The 20,104-nt window shown below is 42.1% G+C and overlaps 1 protein-coding gene across 10 annotated transcripts in view; it reads left to right on the forward strand.

Moving 5' to 3' along the window:
* Positions 1 to 532: 532 nt before the first annotated feature.
* TBX3 (T-box 3) overlaps positions 533 to 20,104 on the forward strand; it is a 302,848-nt gene continuing 283,276 nt past the window's right edge. For 8 of the 10 annotated variants that reach the window (XM_046901073.1, XM_040647960.2, XM_046901069.1 and 5 more), the window contains exon 1: positions 533 to 713. The gene's annotated coding sequence lies outside the window, so the exon portion shown is untranslated. Of the gene's footprint in view, positions 714 to 9,875; positions 10,738 to 20,104 lie in introns of those variants that run through there. The other 2 variants (XM_046901067.1, XM_046901072.1) reach the window with 1 other exon arrangement.

The following is a 20,104-nucleotide window of genomic DNA, read 5'->3' on the forward strand; positions in this document are numbered from 1 at the left end:
TTTTATGGCTGTTACAGTCAATGGAGCATTTGATGCTGACATTAAGGTTAATGTCATGGTGAGATGATAATTTCACAGTGGCTTGATTTAGGTAACCTTCTGATGAAAACACTGATATTTAGCTAACAGGGTACAGATAGATTTCTCCTTTCTCTACCCTTGAGTTATTGGAGCTCTTCCTTACCACCCTGAGTTATTGGACCTCTTCCACCTGCCATGCTCCACTCCTGGGATTGAGAGCCTTCACAATCTCTTTGCATCAGTGTGGTTTTTTTTAAGTCAGTGGGGTTAGTGAATCTTTATTTTTCAAGTGGTCAGAAGGGTCCTGGCTGTGTGCCGGTATGAGCTTACGGCACAAACAAAAAGGAGTTGGAAACCTCATTATGTTGCCCTGGTAATGTTGTCTGCATTGTTTGCTGCATGTGTAGCCATTGGCAATGCCGTTTGGTCTGTGTGTGCTCCGTCTGAGGAGCAGAACCCGGAAGTGATAACTTGTGTTTTGAGATCGTTATCGCGTGTGCTAAGTTTAGTCTCTCTTAAATCAGTTCTGGAGGACTCCATAGGTGAATGCTCTTCCACAATTTGCACAGCACTCGCTCCTGCTGCATGCAGCCCAAACCTGTTCACCTAATGCCAGGTCCCACCTTACTGAGTGAGTTTTCCATCTGCACAGCTGCAATCTCACGGAGAGATTGAAGCGTGGGCGAGCACAGGTAACAAACTCCTGCACTGTGCATTATTAGCTCCGGGTGCTTATCTCTGCCAGTTCCCTGCAACGGGTCTTCAGCTTCTCTTCCTCTTTTCCCACTTCTGTCCTTTGCACCTCCCTTACGCTCCATGTAACGCCCAGAGCGTTCTGACATCAGCTGAAGGTTCAAGGTACTGGTGATATATAAATCAATACTGGCAGTCACTTCCCCTACACTGGATCTGTTACAGAAGGAGGGTGTTGCCTGTTGGCCGAGAGTCACTGTGTGTGCTAGCTGCACTGTGGAGAGACTTCTGTTAATTGCTGAAGAATTAAACCTTCTTCCCCTGTCCTCAAAACTGCTGCTTTCTGTTGGGATTCTGCTCCTTAGGAAGAAAGAACTGGGAGTTTGCAGGCAGGGAGAATCCCATCACATTGTCGATGTGGAGCTGGACTTGAGGGTTGCAGCATCTTAGCTCTCTCACTTGCAACAAGTTGTAATGAGTGGCGTGATGACTGCAGATGGAAAGCAGCCAGCAGCTGTCACATCAGGTGGCATCTGTCATACCACTGCAGATGATGCAGGGTAAAACATGTTTAAAGACACATCTGTGGACTGAGATGTATGCTTCCAACACGTGCACTGTGTTCTTCTGGCAGGTTCTCCAGTAATGTCAGAGAGATTCAGTGAGTAGGCCAAATGGGGTGAATTAGTTTGGTATGTGAAGAGAAGAAGGAATCTTTGAACAGATACACTTTCATGTTTCATTGCAATTTCATTCTTCAGACAGATTAAATCCTTTACCTGGTCCTGAGCAAAGAGTTCCATTGTATATCCCTGCAGGCATGGTGCAGTGCCAGATATTATGAACTTATTTTACTCCTGTGAGTGAGTTACAATGCTTTAGGAAGGGCTATTTCAAATTCTTTTCTCTTTTTTTTTTTTAATTGTTTTTTTTTTTTTTCTTCTCAGCCTTTAAAATTAATTCCACATTTTGTTACAAGTTTGAGTGGACTTTTGCTGGACCTCTTTACCATGGGGGTTTAACATACTTAAAGAAGCAGTCCTCCATGGTCCGCACTTCTCAGCGTTCTTGAACCCCATGTGGATAGATTCAGTGGTTATTTTTGAATTCAGATAGATATCAGCCCTGAATTACAAAGCATCCAGCCTGAACTATATAGCTTTATCTCTCATTGGGAAGAGAGGGGTACTGAGGCACTGTATTTTTCTATGACTTTTGCTATTCTGCCAAATTTAGCTTCTTTCAAAAGTCCTCATGAGTGAAAACTCAAAGTATTCCAGGGTCTTGGGTTCAGTTAGTCACTTGTAACTGCTGCATTTGTGTGCAGAGCATGCTTATGGTCTGTGCTTACTCTCTGTCTCTCTCTCTTTTCTTTCTTTTTTTCCTTATTTCTTCACTAAATATCCATCTCAGAAGCGTGTGTAAACTTCTAAACTGACCATTTTTTGTGCACAAATTGAGACTTCTGTAGGAAAATATCTGGGTAATGGCGATGGTAGAAGGTCTTAGAGGCAAACTTTATGAATGCAGAGAAGGTAAATACATCCAGAATCTGAATCTGCTTTGAAACTCTAGCTCTGTTTGAAACAGTTTCATTTTAGGTGTAGAAAATATTATAAACAGTAAATGTGGAGGCAGGCATGAAATCCAGAATCCAGTGAACTGAAAACTTTGTCATTGGTTTCCTGGTTTTATTGGTATCAGGGAAAATCTTCTATATGTGTATGAGTAAGATTGGCAACTGTGTTGTTTATCCTGCGCGTGGATATAATTAACATTATGGTGCACTTTTGTCCTCCCTCTGAACTTGGTGAGTTTCCAGTTATGGAATTGCCTGTCTATTGTCTGACATTGTCTTACATCTTCAAATAGGCTCTTCCTTCCTGCGATAAGGAGAAAACTACTGAGACTGAGTGTGTGACTCCTCCGGTGCTAATTGGCATCTTGGTCTTTGTGGAAATTCCGAAATGACACCAAATTCATTGTTTTCAGCTCATCCTTTTCTTACGTTAATTCTTCGATATATGTCAATTGCTGATCCCTCTTGTGTCCTCCTTCTGTAATATCACATACTTGACTCATACCTTTGTCAGACACCAGAGTCACACTTCTTCGCTCAATGCTGCTGGATTCAGCTCTTTGTGAAAGCTAAGTGGTTCAAAACTTCTTCAAAACAGGTCACACACAAAGAAGTCTGAGCTGTGCAGCCATCCATCTGTCGGTAGGGAGAGCGCTCGTGGGGAACATCTTTTCCACTCTTTGATGCATGTGAGCTCTTGTTCTTTGGGAAGAACTGGAGGGAGCTGCTGAGGAGTTGGTGGCACAGAGATGGAAATATAAGTGAAGAACCAAAGCCAGTCTTCGTTTTATTTATGTTACTGAGTTGATATTGTTTCTTGGATGCTGCATAGTGCAGTATCTTGCCATTGCAGTGCCTGCCTTATCAGAGCACTGGAAGTAGCCTGCTGGTTGAAAAAAAATTCTGTGAGAAACACCTTGACAGGAACATTAACTTCATATGAAATTAACCTTTACCTAGAAAACATCTCCTTCCTTCAAAATTGAATTAACTTCTCTATTGGAATGCAGTTTTCAAAATTTTGGGTAAAAACTTCAAGCTTTCCGTTTGGAATTCCCCCGTTCCCTTAAATAATAGTAATATTCTTTAGATTTTGCAATGTGTGTGTTATTTTTGCAATTCAGACAGAATAAATGGTGCCTTAACACTCTTGCTCAACCACTGATTACTCTTAAATTTAGTCCTCTGAAATTACTAAGCCTGCATTCTAGTTGACAAACATTAAGTGAAGGGCTCCAAGTCAGAAGCAGTGCATCCAGAATGATGAAAATGCAGGATTTTCTGCAGGTCATGAATGTATCAGAGAGTCTGGGTTTAACTTATCTGGAAAGAGTACAAAACCAGCCATATGTTTCTTTTGTAAAATGTTTGTGATGATCCATCACGGATATTTAAGCATTGGAAAATTGGCCAATTTCCATGGTAGTTAAAATATACTGTGTTGTACCTTATAAGCTAAACAGTAAGGAAAACAGCCAATTTTATAAATTATTTCTAAAATCTTCAATGAATTGTGCTATGTATACATACCATAGCCTATCTAAGAAATATACATATATACACATTATGGTTAGAGAGATGTATGACCCTAAACGTGTGTATTTAATATATATGGATATACAAACAGAAAATACATTGTTTTTCCTTTTGGTTTCCTCTATTTATTCCCTTATGCACAGATATCCTAATACTTGCCAGAAATGCAGAGCTGTTTAGCCCTTAGTGATACTATTAATAATCTAAATAAAAAAACTCCCTGACTTTCAAAATGAAGTCCTTGCCGATGCGGGCTCGGAGCAGCGGAGGTCTGTTTGTGCATGCACTGGTGCGTAGATGCCAGGGCTGCTTCTCATCGTCACTTCCCAACTTTAATAGGATTTCTGGGCCTATAATAAGTACAGATTGGTTACATCTCTGAGGATCTCTGCTCATCTGGACCAGTTTTCAGACTTTTGGAGGCCCTACTGTGAAAAGAACAGTAATGTTTTATCTTCAAGTTGTGTTTTACTTGTACGCTTCTGCCTCCTGCCAGCCCTCCAGTTATAAGAATACTTAGAAGAATTTCTGAACAACTCCAAGAACAGTGAACCAACATAGTCCACTGTTTGGTCTGTTGGAGTGAAGGCAGATGTAGCCAACATATTGTTGGGTTGAAGGGAGGGATGTTGTGTCAGCTGACTGCTTCTCCGGACCACAAACTACTGTAACTCAGAGGAGTTGCATCCCATCCTGCTATCATAATGGCTTTTGTTACCTGCATTGCTTTTAGTTTAAGCTGTTGCAAGAAGGTTAGAGCTGGTCATTAGTTTGGTGGATATAGACTTTTCACACAGACAGCCCATTTATTTGTTGGGCAAACTTTTGAATTTTATTTAACCTCTGTGGGGGAAAAATGGATTCAATGTAAATGTACAGGAGGTAATCTGTCTAATTTCGAAGCTGTAACATACAGTCTTACTCTGTGCTGACTTTCAGTGCACAACAGATATATTTTGGAAGGATGGAAATGAAGATGGGATACTTAAGAGTCATCATGCACTTGAGCAAAAGAGCCTGTGAGCTGTTTTGTGTGGGAGGGTGAGTAGGCATTATGGACCTCTTGGAACTTAGTAGTGTAAAGGGTCTTCTATTAAACTTCAAGGGCAGTTCCAGACATGGATCAAGGACAGTATGTGTCCTTAAATTCCCCCTTCTGACCCATTCCTCTTGACTCATTAATCCCCAGTAATTCAGATTTATGTCTTGTGCCTTCAAGGATGATTTTCTGTCCCACTTATCAGGACATCTCTTGCAGTCTTCCATGTGAAATTTCCCTGCTTGATTCATTGCTTGAACCATTGGTGGCTCTTTTCCTGTTTTCTTTTTTTTTTTTTTTCTTCTTTATTTTTCCCTCCTCTTCCTCCCTGGTAAAAGTAACCTGCCCCAGCAGTACAGGCTGCAGCACGATTTTACATGTCTTCTCTCTTCATTTTTCTTCCTCTCTGGAAGAAGCCAGCAAACCTCAGCTCTGTGGCATTGCTCCGGTAGCATATTGGCAGGCACATGAAGCAGATTCTTCAGTCACCCTTAACGCCAACAATGAGATTTATTATCTCCATTGCTCTTAGGGAAATTAGCCTACGGAATTAATTTATGGTGTTTTGAAATGCTGTTGTCTTATCAAGTGATTGCTTGCTTACACCCAAACTCCCTCTTACCTTTGGTCACAGGGATTGCGTGTTTAATGTGTGCTTTAACGGGCGCAATTAAAAGGGCACAGGCGAAGCACAGTCACACTCTGGGCTGTTTATGGCATTTGATCCTTGTACAGCAGGAATGACCCCCTCCAGCTCACCTCCTCTCTCAACATTGTATCTGGGAAGAGAGATAAATTCACAGTTAATAAAGATAAGACTGGAAAACTCCCTTTGTGAACTTACGAAATGCTTACCAGTTGCAGTTCAGTTTCTAACAGCAGGATGCAGCAGTATCTTATAATTCCATGGACCACTTCTGAGGAAACAGGAACTGGGGAGTCTGAACAGACAGAAGGACTTAAAGGGTTAAAGTCATCTGCATTAGCCTGCTATTGATGAAGGCCTTCCATCTCCCATGGATCATACTGCAACCTTTTTGTGATTCTTCAGCATTTCTGTATGTAATGGTGCTCTTGGCAGGGGAGACTACTGTGGGCACATTGCTTATCCAAGCATCCGAGATGGTGTTGAAGATGGAGTGGTGACTCTTGCCCTTCTGCCTCTTGCATTATTCATATTTGTATTATCATTAATTAATGATTTATGGGACCATTTTGCAAACCTCAAACCCATTTACGGCAGTATGAAGCAGTGTGTATGTAGAACGCGCACACATACATACGTTCGCACACAGGTGCTTGCCCTGTGCAGAAAGGCAGCCACATCTGGAATGGAAACTGGCGTTAGTTATAAAAATGTACAAAGACTCTTCAGACAGAAAGTAGAGTCCTGTATCCCAAGGATTCAAAGTACTATCATGAATTAGTAGAATGTAGTTATTCTGAACTGTATTTAAACATCATTTTTCTCTTGCAAAAAAGCACTACAGTGCCTGCTATATTATTTGACTCAGACTTCATTGAGCAAGATGGCATAACATCAACTGGATATCCCCCTGCAGGGAGTTTCATCTCCAGTACCTGGCCAGGATGTTGAGAGGATTATTTCATCATGGTAATGGAGATGTATGTGCGAGATACAGTATTTCTCTAGTATGAAATTAGACACCCACACTTAAACAGCTATCTTGGGGTTTTGTATCAAGCCACACATCTAGAGGTTCCCATAGGGCTTGTTTTCCTACAGTTTCTGCTCCATGTGTAGTACCTCTCACAGCGTTTCCCTCCTTTCATCCCAGCTCACACCTCGAGTTCTTTTTCTTGGAAGGGTGCATCAGGAACTCTTCTTGAATTCCCGTTTTCTTTTAACTGTGACTTGCAGCTGGTTAGATATGTTTCATATGCCGGTCTATCTTTCTGAGGGTTTTATGTATGACCTATCACTGTCACATGAAAGCACTGAATGAAGTTAAATTAAAAATCCAGCTGATGCCAGGAAATGTGGCGCGAGAGACTCTGCAGGGGCAGGTATGGCCAGTGTTTTCCATACAAACAGATTGTATCCAGTTCACATTTAGGCTTGAACAAAATGTACTGGTCAGTCTTTGCACTGTAAACATTAACGGTAGCTCTGAGATCTTCACGTATCGGGGCACAAAGATAAACATCCTTGCCTGTATTTAAACTGACATCTTCCTCTTTGAATCAGATAACATAGTGACAATTGTTTGTGGGTTTTGTGTATGTTTATTTTTGTTTTGTGGCATGGAGCACTCTGAGGAGGTTGGCTCACGATGGAATATCTCAATCACTGGCATATCGCACACAGGTTACATCAGTGCAGCTGAAAGCTCTCTCTGTAGTTATGCCACACAGGTTTACCTCCACGCCCATAAAACCACATCCACCAGGGACCTCATCAATGCAAATACACTCAAGAGCAGCTAATGAGGATTTTAATTTAGCTTTAAATGCCTTTGGTGCTTGGAAGGCCTTTATGGCACCAGGCAGGGAAATCTCCTAAGCTCTGGCGGCTTTCACCATAAATGTCACCGCACTATATTTATTATTTGTTTTAGCTGCGTTTCTAATGACCAAAATTCTCATTTCTCAGATTACACCAATGCTATGTGTTACCTTCCAGCACCTTGGTTTGTTTAAAGTACAGTACAAAATGCAGGAGTTGGCCAGGAATAATTTTCCCTTATGGGACCAAATGTAAAAGAGGGGGAGAACAGACAAGCATCTTCAGAAAGACTGTAAAGGAGACGTTCTGACTTTACTGAATGATGGAGTTTTATGGAGGTGTGGGCTGAGGTGTAACAGATACCTGTGATCATCTATCAGCATAGATCCTTTGGAGGACTTTCCCCGGGGTTATTTGATAGAGAACATTTTGCTGTATGCAGTTGAGCCAGGCTTGTAAGGTTGAGAAAGTCTGTCTTGCCAATGTTTTATAACTGCCCAGACATTTGCAGTGGTGATTACTTATTAATGTCGCTGTTAGATTGAGTGTCGCCTTTCGTTCTAATTCCCTCAATCCTAAGTGAGTCATTATATACTTCAGAGCTGACTTCAACCTTTCTCAAGCTTGTGTTTGCCAGACCCTATCAATGGGAGATTTATTGCCCTGAGGTGGTATTTTCCAGCCTTGGTCCAGAACTGCTCTCGTTTATGACAGGGTAAGGGCAGACCTTTCATACGCCTGCAGTATTGGTGCTTATTTGAGGTCTGAGGCACCTGTCTTAGGGTGTTATGTGCTCCCATTACTGGGTAGTTCTGATACTGCTCCTCCTTCTCTTTTTTTCTTTTTTCTTTTTTCTTTTTTCATTTTTCTTTTTTCCTTTTTCTTTTTTCTCTTTTTTCTCTTTTTTCTCTTTTCTTTTTTCTTTTCCCACCCTCCACTCAAAGTCCCCTTTGAACCATCTTTTCCAGACTATCTCCTACTCCAACAGCGCACAGAAGTTCCCACTTCACATTTATGCCATCTGCAATCCTTCTGTTAGTCTCTTGACCATTTTCCACAGTCCCAAGTTTCTGTGACCTGGTTTGTCCTTGAAGGAAGTCAGCAACAGGCTGCGATTTAAGACTGTATAGTGTCTTATATGTGACATATAACTTCTAGAGAGAGCAAAACAAGATACCCAAACCATTTATGCAGACCCTGGGATATTTGTTTGTACCATCCTAAGTCAGCAGTACATCCAGCAGCCGTAGCACATGGTGGTTGAGTGGTTCAGCATGCCTTCATGACTTGGGTGCTTTGCAAAACGAAGGGGCCTAATGAACTGCTGGAATAATAGTTCTCTGCTGTACTTCCCCAACTAGTCTGGGGTTTGCATTGCAAGCTTTGAGGAGTTTGTTTGCACAGCTGGAAGCCTGCATTAGCCAACGTGATTCCTCCATTTATAATGTCCTAGTGACATGTTTGGTAGCCCTGGTGAGGTGCCTCTCATAGATCTTAACCCAGTGGTTGGTCATTACTGTCAAAAACACACCTTCCTTTTGATTTTGTAGCCAGCCACAGCAGAGGCCAAGGATTAGCCTGTTTCTTTGAATAAGCCTTACGTACTGACAAAATGAGGTGAAAATCCTCTTCTTGGCTTTTCTTAATGGAGCTTGCAACACCTGCCTTCCCCAGGTGACAGGACTAAATGTCCAGTAAACATTAGCAATATTCCTCTGTGTGTGTACGTTTGGATACTGACTATTAAAAGCCCACTAATAAGTGCCTGTACTCAGAATCATGGCTTTCTCATCCGATTAATGCCTGGCTCCAGCACCTGAGACATTTTACTACATGACAGCTGTTCTGTGGCCTATATACAAAACGAGTCAGAAATCTCCATTTGGTCATTAGAGGACTTGCAACTGCATCACAGAATCCACTTTCACAGTTTGACAGTCTGGAAGGAGATGCTATAGATCTGGAGTCAGCTGAATTCCCCCTGGAGTTTTAGAAACAGGCCAGAAACACCAGGCAAAGGTGGAGAACTGGAGACTTGGCAGGGAAAGCCTTAACTTCCCAAGCTTTTATTTTCTGTTTGAAGCCTCAATTGAAAGCAACTTTTCCCAGCCCTTTAAAACTTCAAGAAATCCCTGCCTCCATCCCACCTTCCAGCATGAAGTAGTTTCCTTCCTAACACCTGTTTCAGCCCAACATAGAAGTCTGTGTGTTGGGCTGTCCGGAGAGACACTGCGGGCTGGCAGGAGCCATCTCGCTGTACCTCAGCAGTTAACACCTCAGCTCTCAGTGAAAGCAGCTGTTTTGCTCCATGCCTCGTAAAACCTTGAACAAACTTTTACACGTTTGTGCTGAGAGAAGGGATAGATACTCGTTATCCGCTTCTCTGCCGCTCTGCAGCACAGCCCAGCAATTATGGTCAGGCCTATCGTTATCAGGTGAGCAATAAGGAGGAGTGTGAATGGAGATAGGTGACGGGATGGGCCCTGGGAGCACTGTGGCAACGAACAAGTTATTGCGGGTTTGCTGGCGCCGTCAAGTCTGTATTGGCTTGTTTCAATGGCCGTGCTGGAGCAGAGAGGGACAGGCACCATGCTGCTACCGGGAAGGCGGCTGCGTGTGGGAGTCAGATGGCCTTCTCATCTGGATGCAAGGATGAGTAAACAGCATACAGTGTGCACATTGATTTCCGGCCCTCACTCATGGGGAGATGAACTTTCACCTTTTATTTGCTCGCTGTCTCCCTTTTTTATTTTCCCTATAAAAAAAGAAAGCAAGCGGAGAGTTCTTCAGCTGGTTTTGAGTCTTCCTCCTTATGACCTGTGTGCCTTACTCCAAATCCAAGCAATTTGGGAGCCTCTATGTGTTGCTCTAAAATGCATGTATCTTGTTCTGTCTATCTTATTCAGCTGGCTAGCTCTCATCTGAATACCAGAACCTGTGTTAACGATGTCTAAAGAGAGCAAATTCAACTTGAGTTTGAATTCTGAGCTTGTCTTTGTAAGTCTAGCTGTTCAAACTGTTTTTCTTGGTCAAGTATCTATATTTCAACTAAGGAACCACACAGAGATGAGAAGCGAGGATAGTTAGTTTATCAAGCTTTCCTCATGTGTTAAGATGCAAGGAAAACTGATGGCAGATAGGAGGCATTGTGTTCTCTGAACTTGGGGGAATGTATTTGAAGATTTACAGTCATCAGGTGACTGAATCCTCAGTTTCTTTGAAAGCTTTGTTTTAAAAAATAGCCATCTCCTTTAAATCAATACACAGCGCAGTTTAATGCTAATTAAGTATCTCACTTTTTATATTTCTGAGGACCGTATTTTCCCATTGCCAACCAATGTAAAAGAAAGAAAGAATTGCTCCTATGAAAGAATGAAGGAAGAATCTTCTGGCAATAATGAGGTGAGAAATGCTCAGACTGCAGTGTTATATCCAAAACTCTGAAGCTGAAAAACCTTCCAGTGAAATCTAAGAAAGCTTGACTAGTTCTAATCAGTGTGACACAAGTGCAGGTTTATTACCCAGTGCATTTCTTCATCTTCAGGAGCGTTTCTGTGTGCCAGTATTGTAAAAGATGAAAGTGATTGATGATTTAAAAGCAAAAGCAGTTCTCAACTCAGAAATAGATTGCCCTTCTTTTTATCATGGGACATGCTCTATTAAATGGTGCTTCTTAAATCTACTTTCTTATTTTTCTGTAGACTCTGGATAATCTTTTGTTCTCAGGTATTTTAAATAGATCTGACTACTGAGTTTTTACAATCTTCAGTAACTAGAAATGCTCCATTAGCTAATTGCTCAGTGACAGTGACCTTTCTGGGTTTGTCCACGTGACAACCACATTAATGCCACCATAATGCTTCCTGTTAACTTTATAAGCCTTTTGCTGTATGTTATAACTTCAGTCCTCTAAGAACAGTACCTTTGGCTTCTTATGGCTTTGTATGTTGTAATTGGTCTAGTAGATAGACCTTGCTTGTTTAGAGTCTACAGGTAATGTCAGCCTCCTTTATAGGAAATACTTGAGGAGTTTCTTCCAGAAACCTAGTCAGCACTGCATTCAGCAGTACAGAGGTGTGTTCCCTAACCTCAGACAGGAATGCTCTGCTTGTGATGGGATGGATGTCCCATCCCTGGAGACAATCAAGGTCAGACTGGATGGGACACTAAGCACACGATCGAGCTGTAGGTGTTCCTATTCATTGCAGGGGGATTGGACTAGATGCCCTTTAAAAGTCCTTTCCAACTCAAATGATTCTATGATTCTATGACCTCACACTGGAGTACGCTGTTCTCATATATATGTATGTATATATATATATGTATGTATGTATTTACACATTTATACACACACACAAGATAAAAAAAAGTGGTGAGAAGAAAAGGAAATAAAAGATGGTCTGATTTGTTCTGGACAGAATGTTGTGGCTTTTCTGGCTCGCTGTTGGGCATGCAGTGGCCTGAGGGAGGAGCACAGAGGTGGTTTGCAGTATGTGAATGGTGCTTAAATCCACGCTGCTCCCTCTTCTGCAAGTATGTTCACATCTCAGCCCAGCAGGGCTTTCATATGAGGCACGGAGGCAGGCATTGCAATGGAGAAGCTCTCACTGGCTGCAGGCTTCCGTGTTCCAGTACACATCTTTAATATTTGTGTGTCTCTTGGTTTCCCATAATGGGGGTTTCCCATAGTGGATTAGTCCTAAGGCCCATCTAGCCTAGCATCTCATAATGGATGTTTCAGGAGAGAATATAAATAAACAGGGCAATTACAACTGATCTACTCCAGCTTTCAGAAGCTGGTAGCCGAAGTTTCAGAGGAGTTTTGAGCTCCATGTTGAAATGCACATACCAATGACCTAAGTGCAGGAAAAAAAAATTAACAAAATCTTGTTGGGAGGGCAGGGAGCTGACGCCTCAAGTCTGTTAACAGTTTTCCGTGTTCTTTAAGCAGTTGTGTTTCCCTTTTAACAGCACCCGGAATAAATCCCTGCTATTTGTAAATTTTCTTACTATTTTTAATTTTACTATGCCTGCTATTGTACTTAAGAATACAGCCAGCAGATTTACGCAGAGGCCAAATATGTAAGCTGTGGGATAACAGATCCTTCCCCCCAGTAGTTTAGTTGAAGATGCAGGATGATGGTGGAGTCATGAATTAACCCGCCAGCTCTGGGTGGGAGCTTAAGCACTGTTTAGTGGCTGAGCCCTCTGCTTCTGATCTGAAGATAACTGAGAGGTTAACTACCTGGAGTGATGTGAATAGAGATGGAGAACTATGGCTTAAGCGGGTGTGGCCCATAAACTTTTATGATAGCATTAGATACTACTTATGGGTCTGTGGCTATCTTGTCTTGAATCTTCAGCATCTGTCTTTTGTAGGGAAAGGCGCAGTTACAAGAGGTTGTGTTGCAAAAGACCTTAATAATCCCAGGCTTATGCAGAGGATTTTTGCTGGCTCTGGGCTTTGCGTTTGTATTTGTGGAGGTTTCAGTGGAGACTGGAAGAAAATGAATGCTGACTCTCTTAGAACAGCCCTCTCTGTCTCTGGTATGCCATCATTCTAGTTATCACACAGGCTGTTGTGTTGTGATGTTCGTTAATGACAACCCCCCAAACTCCTCTTTCAGGTGACAAAGATCAAGGAAGAGTTAGACATCCATGATGCAAAGCCCAGTGAAACTTCAATTTCAACTAGCATTGAATCAAGGGGAACTTAAGAAGAAGACTCAAGACTTTTCGTTGAGGATAGTTTAGCTAAACTATTTTTCTGTTTGTCTTTTTGATATCTTCCTCTTTTGCTATTTTTCAGCACTCCCCTCTCGTCCATCCTTGTTCCGGCTCCTGCAAAAAAGCAGAAGTTTTGTCTGCCCACTCTGAGGTGTTGTTTAAGTCCTGACAACCAGAATTTAAGACTTCTTAATTAGATGTTTCCTTCTCACCCTAGGGCAAAGTCAGTTTCTGGTGCCGTTGTAAAGGCTCTTTGGAAGTAAATGTCACTGCAGTGACAAGGGAAGTATTATGATCATACTTTTTTTCCCCTAGTTTTTGCATGAGTCCTATGTCAGGCATTTGCATAAAACAGAAGTTGCATCAATAGGTTGTCTGTGCCTACATTTCCTTATGTGGCTGTGCAGTGTTGCTGTACAGTTACTGCTGTGAGTTGTTTTGAATTTGCTGATTGTTGATTTATGGTAAAATGCATAATGGTATAACCATACGAGCCTGGTGGCGTTTCCTCTGAAATTAGAAATAATAACACCAATGACTGGCTGAACAAAAGAGTACAACTCTTTTACTGCTCCAGAGCCTTTTTCTTCCAGCAAAATTTCTGCCAACTTCAGTGCAGAAAAATTGTGATCCCTATCTTTCTTTCCAGCAGTTCCTTCTTTTTTGCTTCCTGTGCCTTATTTGTTCCACTGTTCAGAATTAGAAATAGTTCTGATAGCAAAACATATATAATGGGGATATATAATAGCAGCATAATGGGGACATATAATAGCAGCAGCTATTCTTGCAGTTCTTGTTCACTTGAGGTACTCTTTGCATCTGTGATGTCTTCCTCTGAATCTGAAGATATATGAAAAGACAAGTAATATAACAGATAAATATTTTAGCACACTTCTTTGAGCACTTGAAACCAACATTTTAATGATTTTGTGTCATTTTACCAAAGTAGTGCAGTCTTTGGTGTTTGAAAGGATCTGGGCTTTGTAATATCCACCCAGATTTTGGGTGATGCACACTTGGATCTCTCTCCCTGAGCTGGTTTGAATGTCTGGTCAAGTACTGAGCCTTGCTGTACCGTTCCTTGCATTTCAAATATTGCTGAGAGAAGTGAAAATGAATGTTGTGTTGCCTTGAGGAAGTTCATCTGCCATGCATCAGAGAGCCAGATGGCCTAAGGCTTTGGTGACAGCTTATGAAGGCTTACACTTGATTGATTTCTGGATAGTAGACAGTGCAATGTGGGTCTCTTGTTTTGCTGCAGCCTTAGCCACAGAAAACTTAAATCTCAGTCCCTGCATTCTATGACATGATGTTGCTTGATGTATGAGAGCTGCTCCAAACGTAATGCTTTTTATTTTATTACGTCAACCCACAACATCAGAGGTGGATGTTTGTACTTTGGCAGTAGAGGCTGCACCTTCCCACCTATATTCCATTACATTTTGTTGCAATGGTGGCAATGCTGAAATATCGCAAAGTTTGCACCAGGTGAGTCCCATGAATACTCACACAGTAACAGAAGGAACACTGCATGCAAGTTTGTTGGGACGTTATGAACAAATACAAGGCTGAAGGTGACAGTGTCCTGGATCACATCATTACCAGTGATGAGACGTTGTGTCACCACTACAGGCCAAAGTCAGAATGACAGTCCATGTCACCACATGGTGACATGTGGATTCCCTACCCAAGAAAAAGTTTAAGACACAGCCCTCAGTGGGCAAAGTGTTGTCCTCTGTCTGTTGGGATAGGAAAGGGATGAACCTGGGCAAACCATCAGCTCTGACTGCTGCATCGCAACCCTGACTAAGCAGAAGGCATGAACTTCAGAGTCATACCAGAGTGGAAGGCAGTCTTTCTCTTGCAATATGTTATCACCAGGCCTCATAGCAATTTGAAGACTATGGAGCATATTGCCAGTCTGGGCTGGACTGTCCTACCACACCCACTGTATCGTCTGGATTTGGCATTCTCTGACTTTCAAGTGTTAGAGCTGATGAAATTTGGACTGTGTGGGCAACATCTTCCTAGCTTAGCTGCGATGCCATCGTAGCAGCTGTGAAAGTCCAGTGGGTCACATCCACTGGAGTGGATTTTTACAAGCATGGCATGCAGCTCCTGTTCATTGCTGGTAAAAATGTATAGTTAATGGTTGTGTCTATGCTGAAAAACAGTATTTGTAGCTGAGAATTTGCTGTATCAAATAGTGTTATTGTGCTCTTTGTAGCTGCTGTAGTTTCCATGGAAATAAATAGGAAGCATTACATTCAGAGTGACCTATGTATCTGTCATAGATATGTCAAATGTCAAATTTACCCTTAATTTTCAAATTCATACTCATTGTCCAAGACGTGTTGTAAGAACATGCAGCCTATCCATGGACACATTTCTTGGGGAATGGAAAGATGGACTTCCAGTGATGGTGTAATATCTAGTGAAGGCCTCTGGAGAAGTGTGGCGTTGTCATGCTTGTAAAGCTAAACGATGGACTCCAGCAGAACAGCAACAGAGGTCTCTTTTACCAGAGCCTGATCTGCTAGTAAAAATGCAGCGTGGCTCAACTTTACTGGTGACTTGTTCCAGCCAAAGATTTTCTCAGGCATTCGGTGGTTACACTCCCAGACTATTGTATATATGAAATATTTCTGTAGGTTTTATTTTGAATAGGACGAATGAGCCTTTCTGCTAAAAGTTAATTGATAAATATGAAAATGACATAGATAAATGAATGAGCAGCATTCTCTTTTCAAGGCTTTAAAAAATCTCTGTGCAGAATAATTTGAAAGGAACATAAATGAGCTAAAAATGCCAGGAATGTATATCTGTGCAGTACTTTTTGCACCTGGCAAGTTTATGCTTTCCTTTTTCTTTTTGGTATGCCTTTTCTGCTAGCGTACTTTGCAGTGCTAATTTGAATGGCACAGTGTTTCTGTATCCCTTACTTTCACTGTTCTTAAGATGCAGCTGGAAGTGCTGAGCTGACAAAAGGATCTGTACATTTATAGTCTACACTGCCCTCGGTGAATTGCAGCCGTCAGCCGTCCCCACAAACTTTGGATGAGCCTAGGCAAATGTCTCCCAATTATCTTAAGGCACTCCACAATTTTAAGTTATTACAATGACAACCAGGAAGCCATAAATAAGATCGAGTCCCCGCTGTGGGTACACATAATGAGTGGCAGTCTCAAAAATGGAAAAACAACGTTTTAAAATGACAAAAGCAGGATTCTCATTGCCATTTCACAGATAGGAAGGCTGAGGAACAGCCAACAAGAGCAGTTTTATGCCCAATGTCACACACAGGTTGCCTGGACATCCGGTTTAAGGCCTTGATGTCAGCATTGTCCTTCTCAAAACTGCCAGTGCATTACCCACCACTCCACCTTAGCACAGGCTTCTCTTCATAGAGTCTTTCTGACAGGACTCTGTGCTACTTTGAAGGGCTTGGGGCCTTTGGAAGCGCATCCCTCCTGGAGGCTGGCAGAGACAGCTCTGCTGGCAATGGCTGGCACTGTTCGGGAAGGATTGCCCCAATATAGCGGGGTGACACTGATCTGAAGCAGCATGTGTGATTTCTATGGTGGGCCTCAGAAGGAAGCAAAAGCAGAAAAGGGCCTTGGTTAACATTCTCACTGTTGTCGGTGGTGCCTCCTGCTCCACACCTTTCTTTTGTCCCTGGTGTTGGTACATTAAAGACAGTTGCTTCTGTTTGCTGTTCACTTACAGAGATGTAATATACGCATTACTTCATGACAGAAGTTTTCCTAGGGCAGAAAATCCTTCATAGGAAAGGTGGAATTTTAAGAGTTTTGAACTGAAAGAAGGGGAAAAAAACGCCAAAAAATCCAACCTGAGTGATAGAGAAAGAGAAATCTGGTTAGAGAGCATACTCTGGGCTGAGGAGATTCTTCATGTGTTCTGAAATCAGATTTCCTAGCAGACTGTGGCAAACACTGTGACATTGAATTACGTTTTCCTTTACGCTTTTCTACCAAAAATAAACCTTGCCTGAGTCATTCATTGTCTTCTTGATGATTTAGAAGAAGTCAGGATGACAACAGCTGCTGGTCAGAATGGTCAGAATCCAGCCTCATTATCACAGCTTGCAGTACTTGACCTGCAGACCTGGCAAGAAGGAGGAGTTCAGTAGGGTGCCAAATTCCTTTGGAATTGAGGTCTTACATAAAGAAAGATGGAAAGATGCTCCTCGTACATGAGATTTTAGCAGGGTAATATTGTTAGGGTAGAACCAGTGGAGTACTGGGCGCTTCCAGATCTTTGCTCCAAAGGCCTTGGAGGGTAATAAGGATTTCAGAGTAGATCGGTTCATTTGTAGGAGAGGATTCAAATGGGTGAGAGTGAATATGAATGTCTGAGACAAGTTCAGCTGTTTTGCAGAGAGAGAAACTTGGCTTGAGATCCTGTTAGCCCAGTGTCTCACCACCTCTTTGGGAAGTGGAACCTTCATGGCTGTCATCACTGAGGAGTGCATGGATCAGTTGTGGATTTAATTCTGTGTTTGTGTGTCTAGGAGGGAAGCAAAGTGAACATAAGGTTCTACGCAAGATTTATGGGAACTGTAGAGCTGTTCTTTAAGAAGAGCTTTGCAGAGGAGCTTCACTCATATTCTTACACTGTATGGTAACTGCTGAGTCCAGGCCTGAACCACTGAATGAGCACCTGGGGAAAAGGCCTGGTCAGCCCTGGGAGCACAGGTGAAGACAATTCACCTGTGTGATAGGAAGGGGTGGAGCCTGGCTGCGCCTCTCTTGGATCTCATTTAAAGACTGACTGCCACTGGGGAAGGGTCTCTGGTTGGAGGTCTCTCCCTTGTGGAGTTTTCTCTGTGAGCCTAGATCTTCAGAGATGGGTGAGCACTTTGTCTTTGCTGTTGTAACGTCATTCCATTCATGCTAGTCCCTTTGCTTCTACACTCCCGTATCACCCTTCCACTGTGATGACCTTTCTGATTGTAACATACACCCAGAAAAAAAAAACTTGATTGTCGGTGTTGCTTATCTGCATTGTCAACGATCTGGCCATACATTTTTCTTGCCAAATGTGAGCTGAAGATTTGACAGATTTTGAAAGTGGACTGCAGCTGAATGTTCTCTGCTGTTTAGTCTTGTTCAGTGACCAAGTGCATGGAACAAAGGTGCATGTTTTGAAAGTGCACAGCATTAATGCTGCAAGTGAGATCTAAATGAAATGGAAGTGCAGTCCTTGCGGATAGAGCCAAAAGTAACTTTTTGAGAAATGCATGAGAGCCATAGCCCCATATGCAGATTTGAGGCAAATGCTGAGACAAATTTTAGTAGGTATTTAGATCCTTTCTTTCTTGAGTCAGCAGAAGTGAAACATCTGGAAGTCCATGAAAACCCCAAGAGTGACAAAATTCTCTCATCTGAGCTCAGCACCCATCGTATTCTGTTGGTATCCAAAGGATGGGTAGTGTTCCATTATGAAGACCAGCCCTCCAGGAGGCTGAGGGTGCCTCTTCTGACATCACTAAGTGCTTTCCTTTGTTCCTGTCCTTCTTTCCTTTGTCCATCCATCAGTCTTACTAAATCTGTTCACGACCTGAGAGACGTTGATGTGTCTCTTCCATGCGTCCATTTTTTCAATTGAAGACTTGCTCTCAAGATCTTAAACTACAGCTTATCCCTCAGATGTGCTCAGTCTTCTAAATTGACTAAGGAGTAAATTGTTTGAAAATACTTTGTAACAAAACTGTAGGACTTTCATATATAAATCATTTATCAGCATCTTCAGATCTGTCCAGATGTAATCAAATGGTGTTTCTTTGAGAATTCTGAATGTTTCTGAGGGGGAATTCTTAGATTTATGTTAGGGCTTATTTTTCATCAACACAAAGAGAAGCTAGAAGGAGTTTTAAAACTATTAGCATAGCTTGATTTTTTTTTTAATCAAGTCTCCATTAAAAGGAGAGAATTTGATCTAAAAGCTGTGTAGAAAGAATATAAATCTTTTATCAGTGTCCGACTTATAAAAGTTAATTGTTTTTAGCCCGGTGTACAAATACCCTCCTTTTTATTTGTTATGATTTTATTTGGTTTGGTTTTATTTTGTTTTTCATCAAAAAATAAACCATATACAGAGCATGGGAAGCAATAAATCGAGGCATGACGTTAGATCTCGTACAAGTTCATGTTGCATAGTGGTACGAAATTCCTCTGGGAACATATATTTTTATATACACGTCAGAATTCTAAAAATAGGCTTCTAGCATAAGTTATAGTGCTAGAAAAAAGGAAAAAGATTTTCCAGTTTGTTTTATTGCTCTGTTTTGAAATGAAGAATTATAATCTGAATGGGAAGAAGCTTAAAAAGAAAAAAAGCTCCAGTAAATGAGCCAGATTAGACTGCAGCTTATTGAAATTCATAAACTGTGGGACTGAGCCAGTGAAGCAGTTTCATATGTTCTTCTGGGATGGACTTTCCATCTGATGCCAAACCCAGCAGTCTCCAGGAGCAGTGGTGCTGGGTGTCCCTTTGGAGCAGCCAGGAGAAGGTCCTTGTAGGGAGGACTGGGGTCTGCTCCTGGTGAGGTGGTGTGAGTGCTTAGCACGTCCTGCCACTGGCTTTTGAAGCATTTACAGAGGTGGCACTTTTCTGCAGTCTGGAGATGGGGACACCAAGCTTGAGAAACATGAGGCCAGAAGTGCTGTGCTGCTTTGGCAGCTGTGAAGGCCCAGTGTCCCGCAGCTGGTGGCAAAGCTGGAGAGGCAATTCAAACCTTATAGCCCCATGTAGGAGCTACGGCCACAGGATCGTGTGCCATAGTGCAATTTATGAAATGGAGTTTCTCCCTGTCTATGTGAGCAGCCACACAGATGCCCCCTACTGTGTGTGGCAGTTCCTCTCCCCATGGCAATGTCTGTGAAGCTCTGCTGCTGGGATGGGGTTTGGGCAGGGGAATGGGAGCTCTTGCAGCAGCAGAAAACAGGAAATGGACAGGGTGATGCCTCCTGTCCAAGGCAAACTTAGGGCAAGTTGCTCCTTTATTCACACTCTTATTAGG

This window comes from Gallus gallus, chromosome 15, assembly GCF_016699485.2.
Source record: "Gallus gallus isolate bGalGal1 chromosome 15, bGalGal1.mat.broiler.GRCg7b, whole genome shotgun sequence".
Taxonomy (NCBI): Eukaryota; Metazoa; Chordata; class Aves; order Galliformes; family Phasianidae; genus Gallus; species Gallus gallus.